At 47.5% G+C, this 19,615-nt stretch overlaps 34 non-coding genes across 34 annotated transcripts; 23 read left to right on the top strand and 11 right to left on the bottom strand.

Annotated features, from left to right (window-relative positions):
- The first annotated feature begins 576 nt into the window (after window positions 1-576).
- Window positions 577-648, top strand: trnae-cuc (transfer RNA glutamic acid (anticodon CUC)). Its single transcript has one exon. It is a non-coding gene; the product is annotated as a tRNA-Glu (tRNA).
- Window positions 649-1,190: 542 nt separating this feature from the next.
- On the bottom strand, window positions 1,191-1,263 carry trnav-aac (transfer RNA valine (anticodon AAC)). Its single transcript has one exon. It is a non-coding gene; the product is annotated as a tRNA-Val (tRNA).
- Window positions 1,264-1,357: 94 nt separating this feature from the next.
- Window positions 1,358-1,430, top strand: trnav-cac (transfer RNA valine (anticodon CAC)). Its single transcript has one exon. It is a non-coding gene; the product is annotated as a tRNA-Val (tRNA).
- A 975-nt stretch (window positions 1,431-2,405) lies between these two features.
- trnae-cuc (transfer RNA glutamic acid (anticodon CUC)) lies at window positions 2,406-2,477 on the top strand. The gene has a single exon. It is a non-coding gene; the product is annotated as a tRNA-Glu (tRNA).
- A 542-nt stretch (window positions 2,478-3,019) lies between these two features.
- Window positions 3,020-3,092, bottom strand: trnav-aac (transfer RNA valine (anticodon AAC)). The gene has a single exon. It is a non-coding gene; the product is annotated as a tRNA-Val (tRNA).
- Window positions 3,093-3,186: 94 nt separating this feature from the next.
- trnav-cac (transfer RNA valine (anticodon CAC)) lies at window positions 3,187-3,259 on the top strand. The gene has a single exon. It is a non-coding gene; the product is annotated as a tRNA-Val (tRNA).
- An 87-nt stretch (window positions 3,260-3,346) lies between these two features.
- Window positions 3,347-3,418, top strand: trnah-gug (transfer RNA histidin (anticodon GUG)). The gene has a single exon. It is a non-coding gene; the product is annotated as a tRNA-His (tRNA).
- Window positions 3,419-4,234: 816 nt separating this feature from the next.
- On the top strand, window positions 4,235-4,306 carry trnae-cuc (transfer RNA glutamic acid (anticodon CUC)). Its single transcript has one exon. It is a non-coding gene; the product is annotated as a tRNA-Glu (tRNA).
- A 542-nt stretch (window positions 4,307-4,848) lies between these two features.
- On the bottom strand, window positions 4,849-4,921 carry trnav-aac (transfer RNA valine (anticodon AAC)). Its single transcript has one exon. It is a non-coding gene; the product is annotated as a tRNA-Val (tRNA).
- A 94-nt stretch (window positions 4,922-5,015) lies between these two features.
- Window positions 5,016-5,088, top strand: trnav-cac (transfer RNA valine (anticodon CAC)). Its single transcript has one exon. It is a non-coding gene; the product is annotated as a tRNA-Val (tRNA).
- An 87-nt stretch (window positions 5,089-5,175) lies between these two features.
- On the top strand, window positions 5,176-5,247 carry trnah-gug (transfer RNA histidin (anticodon GUG)). Its single transcript has one exon. It is a non-coding gene; the product is annotated as a tRNA-His (tRNA).
- Window positions 5,248-6,063: 816 nt separating this feature from the next.
- On the top strand, window positions 6,064-6,135 carry trnae-cuc (transfer RNA glutamic acid (anticodon CUC)). The gene has a single exon. It is a non-coding gene; the product is annotated as a tRNA-Glu (tRNA).
- Window positions 6,136-6,677: 542 nt separating this feature from the next.
- trnav-aac (transfer RNA valine (anticodon AAC)) lies at window positions 6,678-6,750 on the bottom strand. Its single transcript has one exon. It is a non-coding gene; the product is annotated as a tRNA-Val (tRNA).
- Window positions 6,751-6,844: 94 nt separating this feature from the next.
- trnav-cac (transfer RNA valine (anticodon CAC)) lies at window positions 6,845-6,917 on the top strand. The gene has a single exon. It is a non-coding gene; the product is annotated as a tRNA-Val (tRNA).
- An 87-nt stretch (window positions 6,918-7,004) lies between these two features.
- Window positions 7,005-7,076, top strand: trnah-gug (transfer RNA histidin (anticodon GUG)). The gene has a single exon. It is a non-coding gene; the product is annotated as a tRNA-His (tRNA).
- Window positions 7,077-7,892: 816 nt separating this feature from the next.
- On the top strand, window positions 7,893-7,964 carry trnae-cuc (transfer RNA glutamic acid (anticodon CUC)). Its single transcript has one exon. It is a non-coding gene; the product is annotated as a tRNA-Glu (tRNA).
- Window positions 7,965-8,506: 542 nt separating this feature from the next.
- Window positions 8,507-8,579, bottom strand: trnav-aac (transfer RNA valine (anticodon AAC)). Its single transcript has one exon. It is a non-coding gene; the product is annotated as a tRNA-Val (tRNA).
- A 94-nt stretch (window positions 8,580-8,673) lies between these two features.
- On the top strand, window positions 8,674-8,746 carry trnav-cac (transfer RNA valine (anticodon CAC)). Its single transcript has one exon. It is a non-coding gene; the product is annotated as a tRNA-Val (tRNA).
- Window positions 8,747-9,692: 946 nt separating this feature from the next.
- On the top strand, window positions 9,693-9,764 carry trnae-cuc (transfer RNA glutamic acid (anticodon CUC)). Its single transcript has one exon. It is a non-coding gene; the product is annotated as a tRNA-Glu (tRNA).
- A 542-nt stretch (window positions 9,765-10,306) lies between these two features.
- On the bottom strand, window positions 10,307-10,379 carry trnav-aac (transfer RNA valine (anticodon AAC)). Its single transcript has one exon. It is a non-coding gene; the product is annotated as a tRNA-Val (tRNA).
- Window positions 10,380-10,473: 94 nt separating this feature from the next.
- trnav-cac (transfer RNA valine (anticodon CAC)) lies at window positions 10,474-10,546 on the top strand. The gene has a single exon. It is a non-coding gene; the product is annotated as a tRNA-Val (tRNA).
- Window positions 10,547-11,521: 975 nt separating this feature from the next.
- Window positions 11,522-11,593, top strand: trnae-cuc (transfer RNA glutamic acid (anticodon CUC)). Its single transcript has one exon. It is a non-coding gene; the product is annotated as a tRNA-Glu (tRNA).
- Window positions 11,594-12,134: 541 nt separating this feature from the next.
- trnav-aac (transfer RNA valine (anticodon AAC)) lies at window positions 12,135-12,207 on the bottom strand. Its single transcript has one exon. It is a non-coding gene; the product is annotated as a tRNA-Val (tRNA).
- Window positions 12,208-12,301: 94 nt separating this feature from the next.
- trnav-cac (transfer RNA valine (anticodon CAC)) lies at window positions 12,302-12,374 on the top strand. Its single transcript has one exon. It is a non-coding gene; the product is annotated as a tRNA-Val (tRNA).
- Window positions 12,375-12,461: 87 nt separating this feature from the next.
- On the top strand, window positions 12,462-12,533 carry trnah-aug (transfer RNA histidin (anticodon AUG)). Its single transcript has one exon. It is a non-coding gene; the product is annotated as a tRNA-His (tRNA).
- Window positions 12,534-13,349: 816 nt separating this feature from the next.
- Window positions 13,350-13,421, top strand: trnae-cuc (transfer RNA glutamic acid (anticodon CUC)). Its single transcript has one exon. It is a non-coding gene; the product is annotated as a tRNA-Glu (tRNA).
- A 541-nt stretch (window positions 13,422-13,962) lies between these two features.
- trnav-aac (transfer RNA valine (anticodon AAC)) lies at window positions 13,963-14,035 on the bottom strand. Its single transcript has one exon. It is a non-coding gene; the product is annotated as a tRNA-Val (tRNA).
- Window positions 14,036-14,129: 94 nt separating this feature from the next.
- Window positions 14,130-14,202, top strand: trnav-cac (transfer RNA valine (anticodon CAC)). Its single transcript has one exon. It is a non-coding gene; the product is annotated as a tRNA-Val (tRNA).
- An 87-nt stretch (window positions 14,203-14,289) lies between these two features.
- trnah-aug (transfer RNA histidin (anticodon AUG)) lies at window positions 14,290-14,361 on the top strand. Its single transcript has one exon. It is a non-coding gene; the product is annotated as a tRNA-His (tRNA).
- An 816-nt stretch (window positions 14,362-15,177) lies between these two features.
- trnae-cuc (transfer RNA glutamic acid (anticodon CUC)) lies at window positions 15,178-15,249 on the top strand. Its single transcript has one exon. It is a non-coding gene; the product is annotated as a tRNA-Glu (tRNA).
- Window positions 15,250-15,717: 468 nt separating this feature from the next.
- On the bottom strand, window positions 15,718-15,790 carry trnav-aac (transfer RNA valine (anticodon AAC)). The gene has a single exon. It is a non-coding gene; the product is annotated as a tRNA-Val (tRNA).
- Window positions 15,791-17,545: 1,755 nt separating this feature from the next.
- On the bottom strand, window positions 17,546-17,618 carry trnav-aac (transfer RNA valine (anticodon AAC)). The gene has a single exon. It is a non-coding gene; the product is annotated as a tRNA-Val (tRNA).
- A 1,755-nt stretch (window positions 17,619-19,373) lies between these two features.
- On the bottom strand, window positions 19,374-19,446 carry trnav-aac (transfer RNA valine (anticodon AAC)). Its single transcript has one exon. It is a non-coding gene; the product is annotated as a tRNA-Val (tRNA).
- Window positions 19,447-19,540: 94 nt separating this feature from the next.
- On the top strand, window positions 19,541-19,613 carry trnav-cac (transfer RNA valine (anticodon CAC)). Its single transcript has one exon. It is a non-coding gene; the product is annotated as a tRNA-Val (tRNA).
- The last annotated feature ends 2 nt before the right edge of the window (window positions 19,614-19,615 follow it).

Here is a 19,615-nt window from a genome sequence, read left to right as displayed (position 1 = left end):
TGTGAATTATAGTGCGGGCGGGAGCTCCGGCTTGTTCTTTCGAACCGTGCCGACCATGGTGATCTCCGTCTTCAGGAGCTCCTGCGCTAGTCTGTAAGAGGTGAAGAAATTGTCAAACCTGATGTTGCGACCCCTCAGTCCCTCTGTCACATCGAGCACGACCCTCATCCCCTGGTTCTTCTCCGGGCCTCCGCTGATCGGCTTCCCGGTGTAGGCTTGCATCTTCCAAGCGCAACTCGATTTGGCGTCACAGGCCACTGCTGCAGTGAGGCTGCCACAAACCATTATTACAATTCTGCGTCCAGCCCATGATGATTTTGCACACGTCCCCAAGAAGTACACTGGGACCTTTGGTCGTGTCTACGAAACAGGCAACGGAAAACAGGACTTCAAAGAAAGACAGGGGGATACATGAACAACGACTGAAGAGAAATGCATAGAAATTGCACTGCTTCTAATCCATCAGAGACATGTTTGATCAAACCTGTGAATGAAACCGTGATTGTCTGCATAACTGGTCATAAAGAAATGTGTGGTCACTTGTTAAAAATTGCTAAAAACAACCCCCCTGTCAAGTCCCTGATGGTCTAGTGGTTAGGATTCGGCGCTCTCACCGCCGCGGCCCGGGTCCGATTCCCGGTCAGGGAATCCTTTAGTCCTGCACCGCTATAGAATTATTCAATTTAGTCACCTTTTGGGCAATAATACTTGCTACCGGTGCTCAGGCCTCCACCAATCAAGAGGAAGCTCAAGTAAATGCTTCAGAACGAGTCATCATAATCTAAGGGGAGTGTAAGGGTGATATTTGCTCTGGCTTTTTCAAATCATCTGTCTTCCTTGTCCAGTGTGTATATGTTGTTGTCCACAAAGGAGTGTCGCTTTTCCTTCAACTGTAGGTGAACTGCTGACTCTTGTCCTGAAGAGCTGGCATTCTTGTGTTGAGCGACGTAATTGTAAGATGCTTGTTGGGTTTGCCCCGATGTACAGGTCTGTGCATTCTCACTGCTCTGGACGGCATACACCAGTTTGCTCTTCTTGTGTTTGGGAGTGGTACGCCCAGAATGTCTTCATGGTAATCACTTCCTTATGGAATAAAACTGAGAAGTACTGGTGCAACGACGCGGAGACAACAAGGTAACAGCAGGCATAGGTTCATGGACTCCAATCTGCACCGATGGACCGGACAAAACAGTTTCTGCCCAGTCTCGAACTGGGGACCTTTCGCGTGTTAGGCGAACGTGATAACCGCTACACTACAGAAACATGTACAACAGCTGTCAAGTACTTCTGTCTGCTACTATAGACAGTCTATCCATTTGTATCGATTGCCCGTTGGCACGGTGAATACCAAGTGCCAGTTTCCGTAGTGTAGTGGTTATCGCGTTCGCCTCACACGCGAAAGGTCCCCTGTTCGAGACTGGGCGGAAACAGTTATGCTTTTTTGTACGAGCTTGATTTACATCGGCAAAAGTGTATCTCATTCAAACTGAGATGGCCACTGACCACGTGATGACCCCGCCGTGATCATATAGTGGTTAGTACTCTGTGTTGTGGCCGCAGCAACCCCGGTTCAAATCCGGGTTACGGCAGCTTTTATCCACCTCATCATCATTTCTCTCATTGTGAAGACAAAATCATGATGAATGTTTGAATTGATGACCTTTGATCATTGCTTTCACTTTCTGTGTAACCAGTCTCCTTCTATCTTTAGACATGACACAAACAATCCTCAGGCCATTATGTATGCCAAAAACAAAACTTCCAATGTAGTGCAATAACCACTACTGTCTGTGAAGGTTCCCAGTTGTCCAAGTCATGGTATCCAAGAATGTGAATTATAGTGCGGGCGGGAGCTCCGGCTTGTTCTTTCGAACCGTGCCGACCATGGTGATCTCCGTCTTCAGGAGCTCCTGCGCTAGTCTGTAAGAGGTGAAGAAATTGTCAAACCTGATGTTGCGACCCCTCAGTCCCTCTGTCACATCGAGCACGACCCTCATCCCCTGGTTCTTCTCCGGGCCTCCGCTGATCGGCTTCCCGGTGTAGGCTTGCATCTTCCAAGCGCAACTCGATTTGGCGTCACAGGCCACTGCTGCAGTGAGGCTGCCACAAACCATTATTACAATTCTGCGTCCAGCCCATGATGATTTTGCACACGTCCCCAAGAAGTACACTGGGACCTTTGGTCGTGTCTACGAAACAGGCAACGGAAAACAGGACTTCAAAGAAAGACAGGGGGATACATGAACAACGACTGAAGAGAAATGCATAGAAATTGCACTGCTTCTAATCCATCAGAGACATGTTTGATCAAACCTGTGAATGAAACCGTGATTGTCTGCATAACTGGTCATAAAGAAATGTGTGGTCACTTGTCAAAAATTGCTAAAAACAACCCCCCTGTCAAGTCCCTGATGGTCTAGTGGTTAGGATTCGGCGCTCTCACCGCCGCGGCCCGGGTCCGATTCCCGGTCAGGGAATCCTTTAGTCCTGCACCGCTATAGAATTATTCAATTTAGTCACCTTTTGGGCAATAATACTTGCTACCGGTGCTCAGGCCTTCACCAATCAAGAGGAAGCTCAAGTAAATGCTTCAGAACGAGTCATCATAATCTAAGGGGAGTGTAAGGGTGATATTTGCTCTGGCTTTTTCAAATCATCTGTCTTCCTTGTCCAGTGTGTATATGTTGTTGTCCACAAAGGAGTGTCGCTTTTCCTTCAACTGTAGGTGAACTGCTGACTCTTGTCCTGAAGAGCTGGCATTCTTGTGTTGAGCGACGTAATTGTAAGATGCTTGTTGGGTTTGCCCCGATGTACAGGTCTGTGCATTCTCACTGCTCTGGACGGCATACACCAGTTTGCTCTTCTTGTGTTTGGGAGTGGTACGCCCAGAATGTCTTCATGGTAATCACTACCTTATGGAATAAAACTGAGAAGTACTGGTGCAACGACGCGGAGACAACAAGGTAACAGCAGGCATAGGTTCATGGACTCCAATCTGCACCGATGGACCGGACAAAACAGTTTCTGCCCAGTCTCGAACTGGGGACCTTTCGCGTGTTAGGCGAACGTGATAACCGCTACACTACAGAAACATGTACAACAGCTGTCAAGTACTTCTGTCTGCTACTATAGACAGTCTATCCATTTGTATCGATTGCCCGTTGGCACGGTGAAGACCAAGTGCCAGTTTCCGTAGTGTAGTGGTTATCACGTTCGCCTCACACGCGAAAGGTCCCCTGTTCGAGACTGGGCGGAAACAGTTATGCTTTTTTGTACGAGCTTGATTTACATCGGCAAAAGTGTATCTCATTCAAACTGAGATGGCCACTGACCACGTGATGACCCCGCCGTGATCGTATAGTGGTTAGTACTCTGTGTTGTGGCCGCAGCAACCCCGGTTCAAATCCGGGTTACGGCAGCTTTTATCCACCTCATCATCATTTCTCTCATTGTGAAGACAAAATCATGATGAATGTTTGAATTGATGACCTTTGATCATTGCTTTCACTTTCTGTGTAACCAGTCTCCTTCTATCTTTAGACATGACACAAACAATCCTCAGGCCATTATGTATGCCAAAAACAAAACTTCCAATGTAGTGCAATAACCACTACTGTCTGTGAAGGTTCCCAGTTGTCCAAGTCATGGTATCCAAGAATGTGAATTATAGTGCGGGCGGGAGCTCCGGCTTGTTCTTTCGAACCGTGCCGACCATGGTGATCTCCGTCTTCAGGAGCTCCTGCGCTAGTCTGTAAGAGGTGAAGAAATTGTCAAACCTGATGTTGCGACCCCTCAGTCCCTCTGTCACATCGAGCACGACCCTCATCCCCTGGTTCTTCTCCGGGCCTCCGCTGATCGGCTTCCCGGTGTAGGCTTGCATCTTCCAAGCGCAACTCGATTTGGCGTCACAGGCCACTGCTGCAGTGAGGCTGCCACAAACCATTATTACAATTCTGCGTCCAGCCCATGATGATTTTGCACACGTCCCCAAGAAGTACACTGGGACCTTTGGTCGTGTCTACGAAACAGGCAACGGAAAACAGGACTTCAAAGAAAGACAGGGGGATACATGAACAACGACTGAAGAGAAATGCATAGAAATTGCACTGCTTCTAATCCATCAGAGACATGTTTGATCAAACCTGTGAATGAAACCGTGATTGTCTGCATAACTGGTCATAAAGAAATGTGTGGTCACTTGTCAAAAATTGCTAAAAACAACCCCCCTGTCAAGTCCCTGATGGTCTAGTGGTTAGGATTCGGCGCTCTCACCGCCGCGGCCCGGGTCCGATTCCCGGTCAGGGAATCCTTTAGTCCTGCACCGCTATAGAATTATTCAATTTAGTCACCTTTTGGGCAATAATACTTGCTACCGGTGCTCAGGCCTTCACCAATCAAGAGGAAGCTCAAGTAAATGCTTCAGAACGAGTCATCATAATCTAAGGGGAGTGTAAGGGTGATATTTGCTCTGGCTTTTTCAAATCATCTGTCTTCCTTGTCCAGTGTGTATATGTTGTTGTCCACAAAGGAGTGTCGCTTTTCCTTCAACTGTAGGTGAACTGCTGACTCTTGTCCTGAAGAGCTGGCATTCTTGTGTTGAGCGACGTAATTGTAAGATGCTTGTTGGGTTTGCCCCGATGTACAGGTCTGTGCATTCTCACTGCTCTGGACGGCATACACCAGTTTGCTCTTCTTGTGTTTGGGAGTGGTACGCCCAGAATGTCTTCATGGTAATCACTACCTTATGGAATAAAACTGAGAAGTACTGGTGCAACGACGCGGAGACAACAAGGTAACAGCAGGCATAGGTTCATGGACTCCAATCTGCACCGATGGACCGGACAAAACAGTTTCTGCCCAGTCTCGAACTGGGGACCTTTCGCGTGTTAGGCGAACGTGATAACCGCTACACTACAGAAACATGTACAACAGCTGTCAAGTACTTCTGTCTGCTACTATAGACAGTCTATCCATTTGTATCGATTGCCCGTTGGCACGGTGAATACCAAGTGCCAGTTTCCGTAGTGTAGTGGTTATCACGTGCGCCTCACACGCGAAAGGTCCCCTGTTCGAGACTGGGCGGAAACAGTTATGCTTTTTTGTACGAGCTTGATTTACATCGGCAAAAGTGTATCTCATTCAAACTGAGATGGCCACTGACCACGTGATGACCCCGCCGTGATCGTATAGTGGTTAGTACTCTGTGTTGTGGCCGCAGCAACCCCGGTTCAAATCCGGGTTACGGCAGCTTTTATCCACCTCATCATCATTTCTCTCATTGTGAAGACAAAATCATGATGAATGTTTGAATTGATGACCTTTGATCATTGCTTTCACTTTCTGTGTAACCAGTCTCCTTCTATCTTTAGACATGACACAAACAATCCTCAGGCCATTATGTATGCCAAAAACAAAACTTCCAATGTAGTGCAATAACCACTACTGTCTGTGAAGGTTCCCAGTTGTCCAAGTCATGGTATCCAAGAATGTGAATTATAGTGCGGGCGGGAGCTCCGGCTTGTTCTTTCGAACCGTGCCGACCATGGTGATCTCCGTCTTCAGGAGCTCCTGCGCTAGTCTGTAAGAGGTGAAGAAATTGTCAAACCTGATGTTGCGACCCCTCAGTCCCTCTGTCACATCGAGCACGACCCTCATCCCCTGGTTCTTCTCCGGGCCTCCGCTGATCGGCTTCCCGGTGTAGGCTTGCATCTTCCAAGCGCAACTCGATTTGGCGTCACAGGCCACTGCTGCAGTGAGGTTGCCACAAACCATTATTACAATTCTGCGTCCAGCCCATGATGATTTTGCACACGTCCCCAAGAAGTACACTGGGACCTTTGGTCGTGTCTACGAAACAGGCAACGGAAAACAGGACTTCAAAGAAAGACAGGGGGATACATGAACAACGACTGAAGAGAAATGCATAGAAATTGCACTGCTTCTAATCCATCAGAGACATGTTTGATCAAACCTGTGAATGAAACCGTGATTGTCTGCATAACTGGTCATAAAGAAATGTGTGGTCACTTGTCAAAAATTGCTAAAAACAACCCCCCTGTCAAGTCCCTGATGGTCTAGTGGTTAGGATTCGGCGCTCTCACCGCCGCGGCCCGGGTCCGATTCCCGGTCAGGGAATCCTTTAGTCCTGCACCGCTATAGAATTATTCAATTTAGTCACCTTTTGGGCAATAATACTTGCTACCGGTGCTCAGGCCTTCACCAATCAAGAGGAAGCTCAAGTAAATGCTTCAGAACGAGTCATCATAATCTAAGGGGAGTGTAAGGGTGATATTTGCTCTGGCTTTTTCAAATCATCTGTCTTCCTTGTCCAGTGTGTATATGTTGTTGTCCACAAAGGAGTGTCGCTTTTCCTTCAACTGTAGGTGAACTGCTGACTCTTGTCCTGAAGAGCTGGCATTCTTGTGTTGAGCGACGTAATTGTAAGATGCTTGTTGGGTTTGCCCCGATGTACAGGTCTGTGCATTCTCACTGCTCTGGACGGCATACACCAGTTTGCTCTTCTTGTGTTTGGGAGTGGTACGCCCAGAATGTCTTCATGGTAATCACTACCTTATGGAATAAAACTGAGAAGTACTGGTGCAACGACGCGGAGACAACAAGGTAACAGCAGGCATAGGTTCATGGACTCCAATCTGCACCGATGGACCGGACAAAACAGTTTCTGCCCAGTCTCGAACTGGGGACCTTTCGCATGTTAGGCGAACGTGATAACCGCTACACTACAGAAACATGTACAACAGCTGTCAAGTACTTCTGTCTGCTACTATAGACAGTCTATCCATTTGTATCGATTGCCCGTTGGCACGGTGAATACCAAGTGCCAGTTTCCGTAGTGTAGTGGTTATCACGTTCGCCTCACACGCGAAAGGTCCCCTGTTCGAGACTGGGCGGAAACAGTTATGCTTTTTTGTACGAGCTTGATTTACATCGGCAAAAGTGTATCTCATTCAAACTGAGATGGCCACTGACCACGTGATGACCCCGCCGTGATCGTATAGTGGTTAGTACTCTGTGTTGTGGCCGCAGCAACCCCGGTTCAAATCCGGGTTACGGCAGCTTTTATCCACCTCATCATCATTTCTCTCATTGTGAAGACAAAATCATGATGAATGTTTGAATTGATGACCTTTGATCATTGCTTTCACTTTCTGTGTAACCAGTCTCCTTCTATCTTTAGACATGACACAAACAATCCTCAGGCCATTATGTATGCCAAAAACAAAACTTCCAATGTAGTGCAATAACCACTACTGTCTGTGAAGGTTCCCAGTTGTCCAAGTCATGGTATCCAAGAATGTGAATTATAGTGCGGGCGGGAGCTCCGGCTTGTTCTTTCGAACCGTGCCGACCATGGTGATCTCCGTCTTCAGGAGCTCCTGCGCTAGTCTGTAAGAGGTGAAGAAATTGTCAAACCTGATGTTGCGACCCCTCAGTCCCTCTGTCACATCGAGCACGACCCTCATCCCCTGGTTCTTCTCCGGGCCTCCGCTGATCGGCTTCCCGGTGTAGGCTTGCATCTTCCAAGCGCAACTCGATTTGGCGTCACAGGCCACTGCTGCAGTGAGGTTGCCACAAACCATTATTACAATTCTGCGTCCAGCCCATGATGATTTTGCACACGTCCCCAAGAAGTACACTGGGACCTTTGGTCGTGTCTACGAAACAGGCAACGGAAAACAGGACTTCAAAGAAAGACAGGGGGATACATGAACAACGACTGAAGAGAAATGCATAGAAATTGCACTGCTTCTCATCCATCAGAGACATGTTTGATCAAACCTGTGAATGAAACCGTGATTGTCTGCATAACTGGTCATAAAGAAATGTGTGGTCACTTGTCAAAAATTGCTAAAAACAACCCCCCTGTCAAGTCCCTGATGGTCTAGTGGTTAGGATTCGGCGCTCTCACCGCCGCGGCCCGGGTCCGATTCCCGGTCAGGGAATCCTTTAGTCCTGCACCGCTATAGAATTATTCAATTTAGTCACCTTTTGGGCAATAATACTTGCTACCGGTGCTCAGGCCTTCACCAATCAAGAGGAAGCTCAAGTAAATGCTTCAGAACGAGTCATCATAATCTAAGGGGAGTGTAAGGGTGATATTTGCTCTGGCTTTTTCAAATCATCTGTCTTCCTTGTCCAGTGTGTATATGTTGTTGTCCACAAAGGAGTGTCGCTTTTCCTTCAACTGTAGGTGAACTGCTGACTCTTGTCCTGAAGAGCTGGCATTCTTGTGTTGAGCGACGTAATTGTAAGATGCTTGTTGGGTTTGCCCCGATGTACAGGTCTGTGCATTCTCACTGCTCTGGACGGCATACACCAGTTTGCTCTTCTTGTGTTTGGGAGTGGTACGCCCAGAATGTCTTCATGGTAATCACTACCTTATGGAATAAAACTGAGAAGTACTGGTGCAACGACGCGGAGACAACAAGGTAACAGCAGGCATAGGTTCATGGACTCCAATCTGCACCGATGGACCGGACAAAACAGTTTCTGCCCAGTCTCGAACTGGGGACCTTTCGCGTGTTAGGCGAACGTGATAACCGCTACACTACAGAAACATGTACAACAGCTGTCAAGTACTTCTGTCTGCTACTATAGACAGTCTATCCATTTGTATCGATTGCCCGTTGGCACGGTGAATATCAAGTGCCAGTTTCCGTAGTGTAGTGGTTATCACGTTCGCCTCACACGCGAAAGGTCCCCTGTTCGAGACTGGGCGGAAACAGTTATGCTTTTTTGTACGAGCTTGATTTACATCGGCAAAAGTGTATCTCATTCAAACTGAGATGGCCACTGACCACGTGATGACCCCGCCGTGATCGTATAGTGGTTAGTACTCTGTGTTGTGGCCGCAGCAACCCCGTTTCAAATCCGGGTTACGGCAGCTTTTATCCACCTCATCATCATTTCTCTCATTGTGAAGACAAAATCATGATGAATGTTTGAATTGATGACCTTTGATCATTGCTTTCACTTTCTGTGTAACCAGTCTCCTTCTATCTTTAGACATGACACAAACAATCCTCAGGCCATTATGTATGCCAAAAACAAAACTTCCAATGTAGTGCAATAACCACTACTGTCTGTGAAGGTTCCCAGTTGTCCAAGTCATGGTATCCAAGAATGTGAATTATAGTGCGGGCGGGAGCTCCGGCTTGTTCTTTCGAACCGTGCCGACCATGGTGATCTCCGTCTTCAGGAGCTCCTGCGCTAGTCTGTAAGAGGTGAAGAAATTGTCAAACCTGATGTTGCGACCCCTCAGTCCCTCTGTCACATCGAGCACGACCCTCATCCCCTGGTTCTTCTCTGGGCCTCCGCTGATCGGCTTCCCGGTGTAGGCTTGCATCTTCCAAGCGCAACTCGATTTGGCGTCACAGGCCACTGCTGCAGTGAGGCTGCCACAAACCATTATTACAATTCTGCGTCCAGCCCATGATGATTTTGCACACGTCCCCAAGAAGTACACTGGGACCTTTGGTCGTGTCTACGAAACAGGCAACGGAAAACAGGACTTCAAAGAAAGACAGGGGGATACATGAACAACGACTGAAGAGAAATGCATAGAAATTGCACTGCTTCTAATCCATCAGAGACATGTTTGATCAAACCTGTGAATGAAACCGTGATTGTCTGCAAAACTGGTCACTTGTCAAAAATTGCTGAAAACAACCCCCCTGATGGTCTAGTGGTTAGGATTCGGCGCTCTCACCGCCGCGGCCCGGGTCCGATTCCCGGTCAGGGAATCCTTTAGTCCTGCACCGCTATAGAATTATTCAATTTAGTCACCTTTTGGGCAATAATACTTGCTACCGGTGCTCAGGCCTTCACCAATCAAGAGGAAGCTCAAGTAAATGCTTCAGAACGAGTCATCATAATCTAAGGGGAGTGTAAGGGTGATATTTGCTCTGGCTTTTTCAAATCATCTGTCTTCCTTGTCCAGTGTGTATATGTTGTTGTCCACAAAGGAGTGTCGCTTTTCCTTCAACTGTAGGTGAACTGCTGACTCTTGTCCTGAAGAGCTGGCATTCTTGTGTTGAGCGACGTCATTGTAAGATGCTTGTTGGGTTTGCCCCGATGTACAGGTCTGTGCATTCTCACTGCTCTGGACGGCATACACCAGTTTGCTCTTCTTGTGTTTGGGAGTGGTACGCCCAGAATGTCTTCATGGTAATCACTACCTTATGGAATAAAACTGAGAAGTACTGGTGCAACGACGCGGAGACAACAAGGTAACAGCAGGCATAGGTTCATGGACTCCAATCTGCACCGATGGACCGGACAAAACAGTTTCTGCCCAGTCTCGAACTGGGGACCTTTCGCGTGTTAGGCGAACGTGATAACCGCTACACTACAGAAACATGTACAACAGCTGTCAAGTACTTCTGTCTGCTACTATAGACAGTCTATCCATTTGTATCGATTGCCCGTTGGCACGGAGAATACCAAGTGCCAGTTTCCGTAGTGTAGTGGTTATCACGTTCGCCTCACACGCGAAAGGTCCCCTGTTCGAGACTGGGCGGAAACAGTTATGCTTTTTTGTACGAGCTTGATTTACATCGGCAAAAGTGTATCTCATTCAAACTGAGATGGCCACTGACCACGTGATGACCCCGCCGTGATCGTGTAGTGGTTAGTACTCTGTGTTGTGGCCGCAGCAACCCCGGTTCAAATCTGGGTTACGGCAGCTTTTATCCACCTCATCATCATTTCTCTCATTGTGAAGACAAAATCATGATGAATGTTTGAATTGATGACCTTTGATCATTGCTTTCACTTTCTGTGTAACCAGTCTCCTTCTATCTTTAGACATGACACAAACAATCCTCAGGCCATTATGTATGCCAAAAACAAAACTTCCAATGTAGTGCAATAACCACTACTGTCTGTGAAGGTTCCCAGTTGTCCAAGTCATGGTATCCAAGAATGTGAATTATAGTGCGGGCGGGAGCTCCGGCTTGTTCTTTCGAACCGTGCCGACCATGGTGATCTCCTTCTTCAGGAGCTCCTGCGCTAGTCTGTAAGAGGTGAAGAAATTGTCAAACCTGATGTTGCGACCCCTCAGTCCCTCTGTCACATCGAGCACGACCCTCATCCCCTGGTTCTTCTCCGGGCCTCCGCTGATCGGCTTCCCGGTGTAGGCTTGCATCTTCCAAGCGCAACTCGATTTGGCGTCACAGGCCACTGCTGCAGTGAGGCTGCCACAAACCATTATTACAATTCTGCGTCCAGCCCATGATGATTTTGCACACGTCCCCAAGAAGTACACTGGGACCTTTGGTCGTGTCTACGAAACAGGCAACGGAAAACAGGACTTCAAAGAAAGACAGGGGGATACATGAATAACGACTGAAGAGAAATGCATAGAAATTGCACTGCTTCTAATCCATCAGAGACATGTTTGATCAAACCTGTGAATGAAACCGTGATTGTCTGCATAACTGGTCATAAAGAAATGTGTGGTCACTTGTCAAAAATTGCTAAAAACAACCCCCCTGTCAAGTCCCTGATGGTCTAGTGGTTAGGATTCGGCGCTCTCACCGCCGCGGCCCGGGTCCGATTCCCGGTCAGGGAATCCTTTAGTCCTGCACCGCTATAGAATTATTCAATTTAGTCACCTTTTGGGCAATAATACTTGCTACCGGTGCTCAGGCCTTCACCAATCAAGAGGAAGCTCAAGTAAATGCTTCAGAACGAGTCATCATAATCTAAGGGGAGTGTAAGGGTGATATTTGCTCTGGCTTTTTCAAATCATCTGTCTTCCTTGTCCAGTGTGTATATGTTGTTGTCCACAAAGGAGTCTCGCTTTTCCTTCAACTGTAGGTGAACTGCTGACTCTTGTCCTGAAGAGCTGGCATTCTTGTGTTGAGCGACGTAATTGTAAGATGCTTGTTGGGTTGCCCCGATGTACAGGTCTGTGCATTCTCACTGCTCTGGACGGCATACACCAGTTTGCTCTTCTTGTGTTTGGGAGTGGTACGCCCAGAATGTCTTCATGGTAATCACTACCTTATGGAATAAAACTGAGAAGTACTGGTGCAACGACTCGGAGACAACAAGGTAACAGCAGGCATAGGTTCATGGACTCCAATCTGCACCGATGGACCGGACAAAACAGTTTCTGCCCAGTCTCGAACTGGGGACCTTTCGCGTGTTAGGCGAACGTGATAACCGCTACACTACAGAAACATGTACAACAGCTGTCAAGTACTTCTGTCTGCTACTATAGACAGTCTATCCATTTGTATCGATTGCCCGTTGGCACGGTGAACACCAAGTGCCAGTTTCCGTAGTGTAGTGGTTATCACGTTCGCCTCACACGCGAAAGGTCCCCTGTTCGAGACTGGGCGGAAACAGTTATGCTTTTTTGTACGAGCTTGATTTACATCGGCAAAAGTGTATCTCATTCAAACTGAGATGGCCACTGACCACGTGATGACCCCGCCGTGATCGTATAGTGGTTAGTACTCTGTGTTATGGCCGCAGCAACCCTGGTTCAAATCCGGGTTACGGCAGCTTTTATCCACCTCATCATCATTTCTCTCATTGTGAAGACAAAATCATGATGAATGTTTGAATTGATGACCTTTGATCATTGCTTTCACTTTCTGTGTAACCAGTCTCCTTCTATCTTTAGACATGACACAAACAATCCTCAGGCCATTATGTATGCCAAAAACAAAACTTCCAATGTAGTGCAATAACCACTACTGTCTGTGAAGGTTCCCAGTTGTCCAAGTCATGGTATCCAAGAATGTGAATTATAGTGCGGGCGGGAGCTCCGGCTTGTTCTTTCGAACCGTGCCGACCATGGTGATCTCCGTCTTCAGGAGCTCCTGCGCTAGTCTGTAAGAGGTGAAGAAATTGTCAAACATGATGTTGCGACCCCTCAGTCCCTCTGTCACATCGAGCACGACCCTCATCCCCTGGTTCTTCTCCGGGCCTCCGCTGATCGGCTTCCCGGTGTAGGCTTGCATCTTCCAAGCGCAACTCGATTTGGCGTCACAGGCCACTGCTGCAGTGAGGCTGCCACAAACCATTATTACAATTCTGCGTCCAGCCCATGATGATTTTGCACACGTCCCCAAGAAGTACACTGGGACCTTTGGTCGTGTCTACGAAACAGGCAACGGAAAACAGGACTTCAAAGAAAGACAGGGGGATACATGAATAACGACTGAAGAGAAATGCATAGAAATTGCACTGCTTCTAATCCATCAGAGACATGTTTGATCAAACCTGTGAATGAAACCGTGATTGTCTGCATAACTGGTCATAAAGAAATGTGTGGTCACTTGTCAAAAATTGCTAAAAACAACCCCCCTGTCAAGTCCCTGATGGTCTAGTGGTTAGGATTCGGCGCTCTCACCGCCGCGGCCCGGGTCCGATTCCCGGTCAGGGAATCCTTTAGTCCTGCACCGCTATAGAATTATTCAATTTAGTCACCTTTTGGGCAATAATACTTGCTACCGGTGCTCAGGCCTTCACCAATCAAGAGGAAGCTCAAGTAAATGCTTCAGAACGAGTCATCATAATCTAAGGGGAGTGTAAGGGTGATATTTGCTCTGGCTTTTTCAAATCATCTGTCTTCCTTGTCCAGTGTGTATATGTTGTTGTCCACAAAGGAGTCTCGCTTTTCCTTCAACTGTAGGTGAACTGCTGACTCTTGTCCTGAAGAGCTGGCATTCTTGTGTTGAGCGACGTAATTGTAAGATGCTTGTTGGGTTGCCCCGATGTACAGGTCTGTGCATTCTCACTGCTCTGGACGGCATACACCAGTTTGCTCTTCTTGTGTTTGGGAGTGGTACGCCCAGAATGTCTTCATGGTAATCACTACCTTATGGAATAAAACTGAGAAGTACTGGTGCAACGACTCGGAGACAACAAGGTAACAGCAGGCATAGGTTCATGGACTCCAATCTGCACCGATGGACCGGACAAAACAGTTTCTGCCCAGTCTCGAACTGGGGACCTTTCGCGTGTTAGGCGAACGTGATAACCGCTACACTACAGAAACATGTACAACAGCTGTCAAGTACTTCTGTCTGCTACTATAGACAGTCTATCCATTTGTATCGATTGCCCGTTGGCACGGTGAACACCAAGTGCCAGTTTCCGTAGTGTAGTGGTTATCACGTTCGCCTCACACGCGAAAGGTCCCCTGTTCGAGACTGGGCGGAAACAGTTATGCTTTTTTGTACGAGCTTGATTTACATCGGCAAAAGTGTATCTCATTCAAACTGAGATGGCCACTGACCACGTGATGACCCCGCCGTGATCGTATAGTGGTTAGTACTCTGTGTTATGGCCGCAGCAACCCTGGTTCAAATCCGGGTTACGGCAGCTTTTATCCACCTCATCATCATTTCTCTCATTGTGAAGACAAAATCATGATGAATGTTTGAATTGATGACCTTTGATCATTGCTTTCACTTTCTGTGTAACCAGTCTCCTTCTATCTTTAGACATGACACAAACAATCCTCAGGCCATTATGTATGCCAAAAACAAAACTTCCAATGTAGTGCAATAACCACTACTGTCTGTGAAGGTTCCCAGTTGTCCAAGTCATGGTATCCAAGAATGTGAATTATAGTGCGGGCGGGAGCTCCGGCTTGTTCTTTCGAACCGTGCCGACCATGGTGATCTCCGTCTTCAGGAGCTCCTGCGCTAGTCTGTAAGAGGTGAAGAAATTGTCAAACATGATGTTGCGACCCCTCAGTCCCTCTGTCACATCGAGCACGACCCTCATCCCCTGGTTCTTCTCCGGGCCTCCGCTGATCGGCTTCCCGGTGTAGGCTTGCATCTTCCAAGCGCAACTCGATTTGGCGTCACAGGCCACTGCTGCAGTGAGGCTGCCACAAACCATTATTACAATTCTGCGTCCAGCCCATGATGATTTTGCACACGTCCCCAAGAAGTACACTGGGACCTTTGGTCGTGTCTACGAAACAGGCAACGGAAAACAGGACTTCAAAGAAAGACAGGGGGATACATGAACAACGACTGAAGAGAAATGCATAGAAATTGCACTGCTTCTAATCCATCAGAGACATGTTTGATCAAACCTGTGAATGAAACCGTGATTGTCTGCATAACTGGTCATAAAGAAATGTGTGGTCACTTGTCAAAAATTGCTAAAAACAACCCCCCTGTCAAGTCCCTGATGGTCTAGTGGTTAGGATTCGGCGCTCTCACCGCCGCGGCCCGGGTCCGATTCCCGGTCAGGGAATCCTTTATTCCTGCACCGCTATAGAATTATTCAATTTAGTCAGAACGAGTCATCATAATCTAAGGGGAGTGTAAGGGTGATATTTGCTCTGGCTTTTTCAAATCATCTGTCTTCCTTGTCCAGTGTGTATATGTTGTTGTCCACAAAGGAGTGTCGCTTTTCCTTCAACTGTAGGTGAACTGCTGACTCTTGTCCTGAAGAGCTGGCATTCTTGTGTTGAGCGACGTAATTGTAAGATGCTTGTTGGGTTTCCCCCGATGTACAGGTCTGTGCATTCTCACTGCTCTGGACGGCATACACCAGTTTGCTCTTCTTGTGTTTGGGAGTGGTACGCCCAGAATGTCTTCATGGTAATCACTACCTTATGGAATAAAACTGAGAAGTACTGGTGCAAAGACGCGGAGACAACAAGGTAACAGCAGGCATAGGTTCATGGACTCCAATCTGCACCGATGGACCGGACAAAACAGTTTCTGCCCAGTCTCGAACTGGGGACCTTTCGCGTGTTAGGCGAACGTGATAACCGCTACACTACAGAAACATGTACAACAGCTGTCAAGTACTTCTGTCTGCTACTATAGACAGTCTATCCATTTGTATCGATTGCCCATTGGCACAGTGAAGACCAAGTGCCAGTTTCCGAGTGTAGTGGTTATCACGTTCGCCTCACACGCGAAAGGTCCCCTGTTCGAGACTGGGCGGAAACAGTTATGCTTTTTTGTACGAGCTTGATTTACATCGGCAAAAGTGTATCTCATTCAAACTGAGATGGCCACTGACCACGTGACGACCCCGCCGCGATCGTATAGTGGTTAGTACTCTGTGTTGTGGCCGCAGCAACCCCGGTTCAAATCTGGGTTACGGCAGCTTTTATCCACCTCATCATCATTTCTCTCATTGTGAAGACAAAATCATGATGAATGTTTGAATTGATGACCTTTGATCATTGCTTTCACTTTCTGTGTAACCAGTCTCCTTCTATCTTTAGACATGACACAAACAATCCTCAGGCCATTATGTATGCCAAAAACAAAACTTCAAATGTAGTGCAATAACCACTGCTGTCTGTGAAGGTTCCCAGTTGTCCAAGTCAAGGTATCCAAGAATGTGAATTATAGTGCGGGCGGGAGCTCCGGCTTGTTCTTTCAAACCGTGCCGACCATGGTGATCTCCGTCTTCAGGAGCTCCTGCGCTAGTCTGTAAGAGGTGAAGAAATTGTCAAACCTGATGTTGCGACCCCTCAGTCCCTCTGTCACATCGAGCACGACCCTCATCCCCTGGTTCTTCTCCGGGCCTCCGCTGATCGGCTTCCCGGTGTAGGCTTGCATCTTCCAAGCGCAACTCGATTTGGTGTCACAGGCCACTGCTGCAGTGAGGCTGCCACAAACCATTATTACAATTCTGTGTCCAGCCCATGATGATTTTGCACACGTCCCCAAGAAGTACACTGGGACCTTTGGTCGTGTCTACGAAACAGGCAACGGAAAACAGGACTTCACAGAAAGACAGGGGGATACATGAACAACGACTGAAGAGAAATGCATAGAAATTGCACTGCTTCTAATCCATCAGAGACATGTTTGATCAAACCTGTGAATGAAACCGTGATTGTCTGCATAACTGGTCATAAAGAAATGTGTGGTCACTTGACAAAAATTGCTAAAAACAACCCCCCTGTCAAGTCCCTGATGGTCTAGTGGTTAGGATTCGGCGCTCTCACCGCCGCGGCCCGGGTCCTATTCCCGGTCAGGCAATCCTTTAGTCCTGCACCGCTATAGAATTATTCAATTTAGTCAACTTTTGGGCAATAATACTTGCTACCGGTGCTCAGGCCTTCACCAATCAAGAGGAAGCTCAAGTAAATGCTTCAGAACGAGTCATCATAATCTAAGGGGAGTGTAAGGGTGATATTTGCTCTGGCTTTTTCAAATCATCTGTCTTCCTTGTCCAGTGTGTATATGTTGTTGTCCACAAAGGAGTGTCTCTTTTCCTTCAACTGTAGGTGAACTGCTGACTCTTGTCCTGAACAGCTGGCATTCTTGTGTTGAGCGACGTAATTGTAAGATGCTTGTTGGGTTTCCCCCGATGTACAGGTCTGTGCATTCTCACTGCTCTGGACGGCATACACCAGTTTGCTCTTCTTGTGTTTGGGAGTGGTACGCCCAGAATGTCTTCATGGTAATCACTACCTTATGGAATAAAACTGAGAAGTACTGGTGCAAAGACGCGGAGACAACAAGGTAACAGCAGGCATAGGTTCATGGACTCCAATCTGCACCGATGGACCGGACAAAACAGTTTCTGCCCAGTCTCGAACTGGGGACCTTTCGCGTGTTAGGCGAACGTGATAACCGCTACACTACAGAAACATGTACAACAGCTGTCAAGTACTTCTGTCTGCTACTATAGACAGTCTATCCATTTGTATCGATTGCCCATTGGCACAGTGAAGACCAAGTGCCAGTTTCCGAGTGTAGTGGTTATCACGTTCGCCTCACACGCGAAAGGTCCCCTGTTCGAGACTGGGCGGAAACAGTTATGCTTTTTTGTACGAGCTTGATTTACATCGGCAAAAGTGTATCTCATTCAAACTGAGATGGCCACTGACCACGTGACGACCCCGCCGCGATCGTATAGTGGTTAGTACTCTGTGTTGTGGCCGCAGCAACCCCGGTTCAAATCTGGGTTACGGCAGCTTTTATCCACCTCATCATCATTTCTCTCATTGTGAAGACAAAATCATGATGAATGTTTGAATTGATGACCTTTGATCATTGCTTTCACTTTCTGTGTAACCAGTCTCCTTCTATCTTTAGACATGACACAAACAATCCTCAGGCCATTATGTATGCCAAAAACAAAACTTCAAATGTAGTGCAATAACCACTGCTGTCTGTGAAGGTTCCCAGTTGTCCAAGTCAAGGTATCCAAGAATGTGAATTATAGTGCGGGCGGGAGCTCCGGCTTGTTCTTTCAAACCGTGCCGACCATGGTGATCTCCGTCTTCAGGAGCTCCTGCGCTAGTCTGTAAGAGGTGAAGAAATTGTCAAACCTGATGTTGCGACCCCTCAGTCCCTCTGTCACATCGAGCACGACCCTCATCCCCTGGTTCTTCTCCGGGCCTCCGCTGATCGGCTTCCCGGTGTAGGCTTGCATCTTCCAAGCGCAACTCGATTTGGTGTCACAGGCCACTGCTGCAGTGAGGCTGCCACAAACCATTATTACAATTCTGTGTCCAGCCCATGATGATTTTGCACACGTCCCCAAGAAGTACACTGGGACCTTTGGTCGTGTCTACGAAACAGGCAACGGAAAACAGGACTTCACAGAAAGACAGGGGGATACATGAACAACGACTGAAGAGAAATGCATAGAAATTGCACTGCTTCTAATCCATCAGAGACATGTTTGATCAAACCTGTGAATGAAACCGTGATTGTCTGCATAACTGGTCATAAAGAAATGTGTGGTCACTTGACAAAAATTGCTAAAAACAACCCCCCTGTCAAGTCCCTGATGGTCTAGTGGTTAGGATTCGGCGCTCTCACCGCCGCGGCCCGGGTCCTATTCCCGGTCAGGCAATCCTTTAGTCCTGCACCGCTATAGAATTATTCAATTTAGTCAACTTTTGGGCAATAATACTTGCTACCGGTGCTCAGGCCTTCACCAATCAAGAGGAAGCTCAAGTAAATGCTTCAGAACGAGTCATCATAATCTAAGGGGAGTGTAAGGGTGATATTTGCTCTGGCTTTTTCAAATCATCTGTCTTCCTTGTCCAGTGTGTATATGTTGTTGTCCACAAAGGAGTGTCGCTTTTCCTTCAACTGTAGGTGAACTGCTGACTCTTGTCCTGAACAGCTGGCATTCTTGTGTTGAGCGACGTAATTGTAAGATGCTTGTTGGGTTTCCCCCGATGTACAGGTCTGTGCATTCTCACTGCTCTGGACGGCATACACCAGTTTGCTCTTCTTGTGTTTTGGAGTGGTACGCCCAGGATGTCTTCATGGTAATCACTACCTTATGGAATAAAACTGAGAAGTACTGGTGCAGAGACGCGGAGACAACAAGGTAACAGCAGGCATAGGTTCATGGACTCCAATCTGCACCGATGGACCGGAAAAAACAGTTTCTGCCCAGTCTCGAACTGGGGACCTTTCGCGTGTTAGGCGAACGTGATAACCGCTACACTACAGAAACATGTACAACAGCTGTCAAGTACTTCTGTCTGCTACTATAGACAGTCTATCCATTTGTATCGATTGCCCGTTGGCACGGTGAAGACCAAGTGCCAGTTTCCGTAGTGTAGTGGTTATCACGTTCGCCTCACACGCGAAAGGTCCCCTGTTCGAGACTGGGCGGAAACAGT

Source organism: Genypterus blacodes, unplaced genomic scaffold (genome assembly GCF_046128005.1).
Source record: "Genypterus blacodes isolate CSIRO-AG114 ecotype Tasmania unplaced genomic scaffold, CSIRO-AGI_Gbla_v1 ptg000013l_1, whole genome shotgun sequence".
Classification (NCBI taxonomy): Eukaryota; Metazoa; Chordata; class Actinopteri; order Ophidiiformes; family Ophidiidae; genus Genypterus; species Genypterus blacodes.
This window is presented reverse-complemented; position numbering and strand designations above follow the sequence as displayed.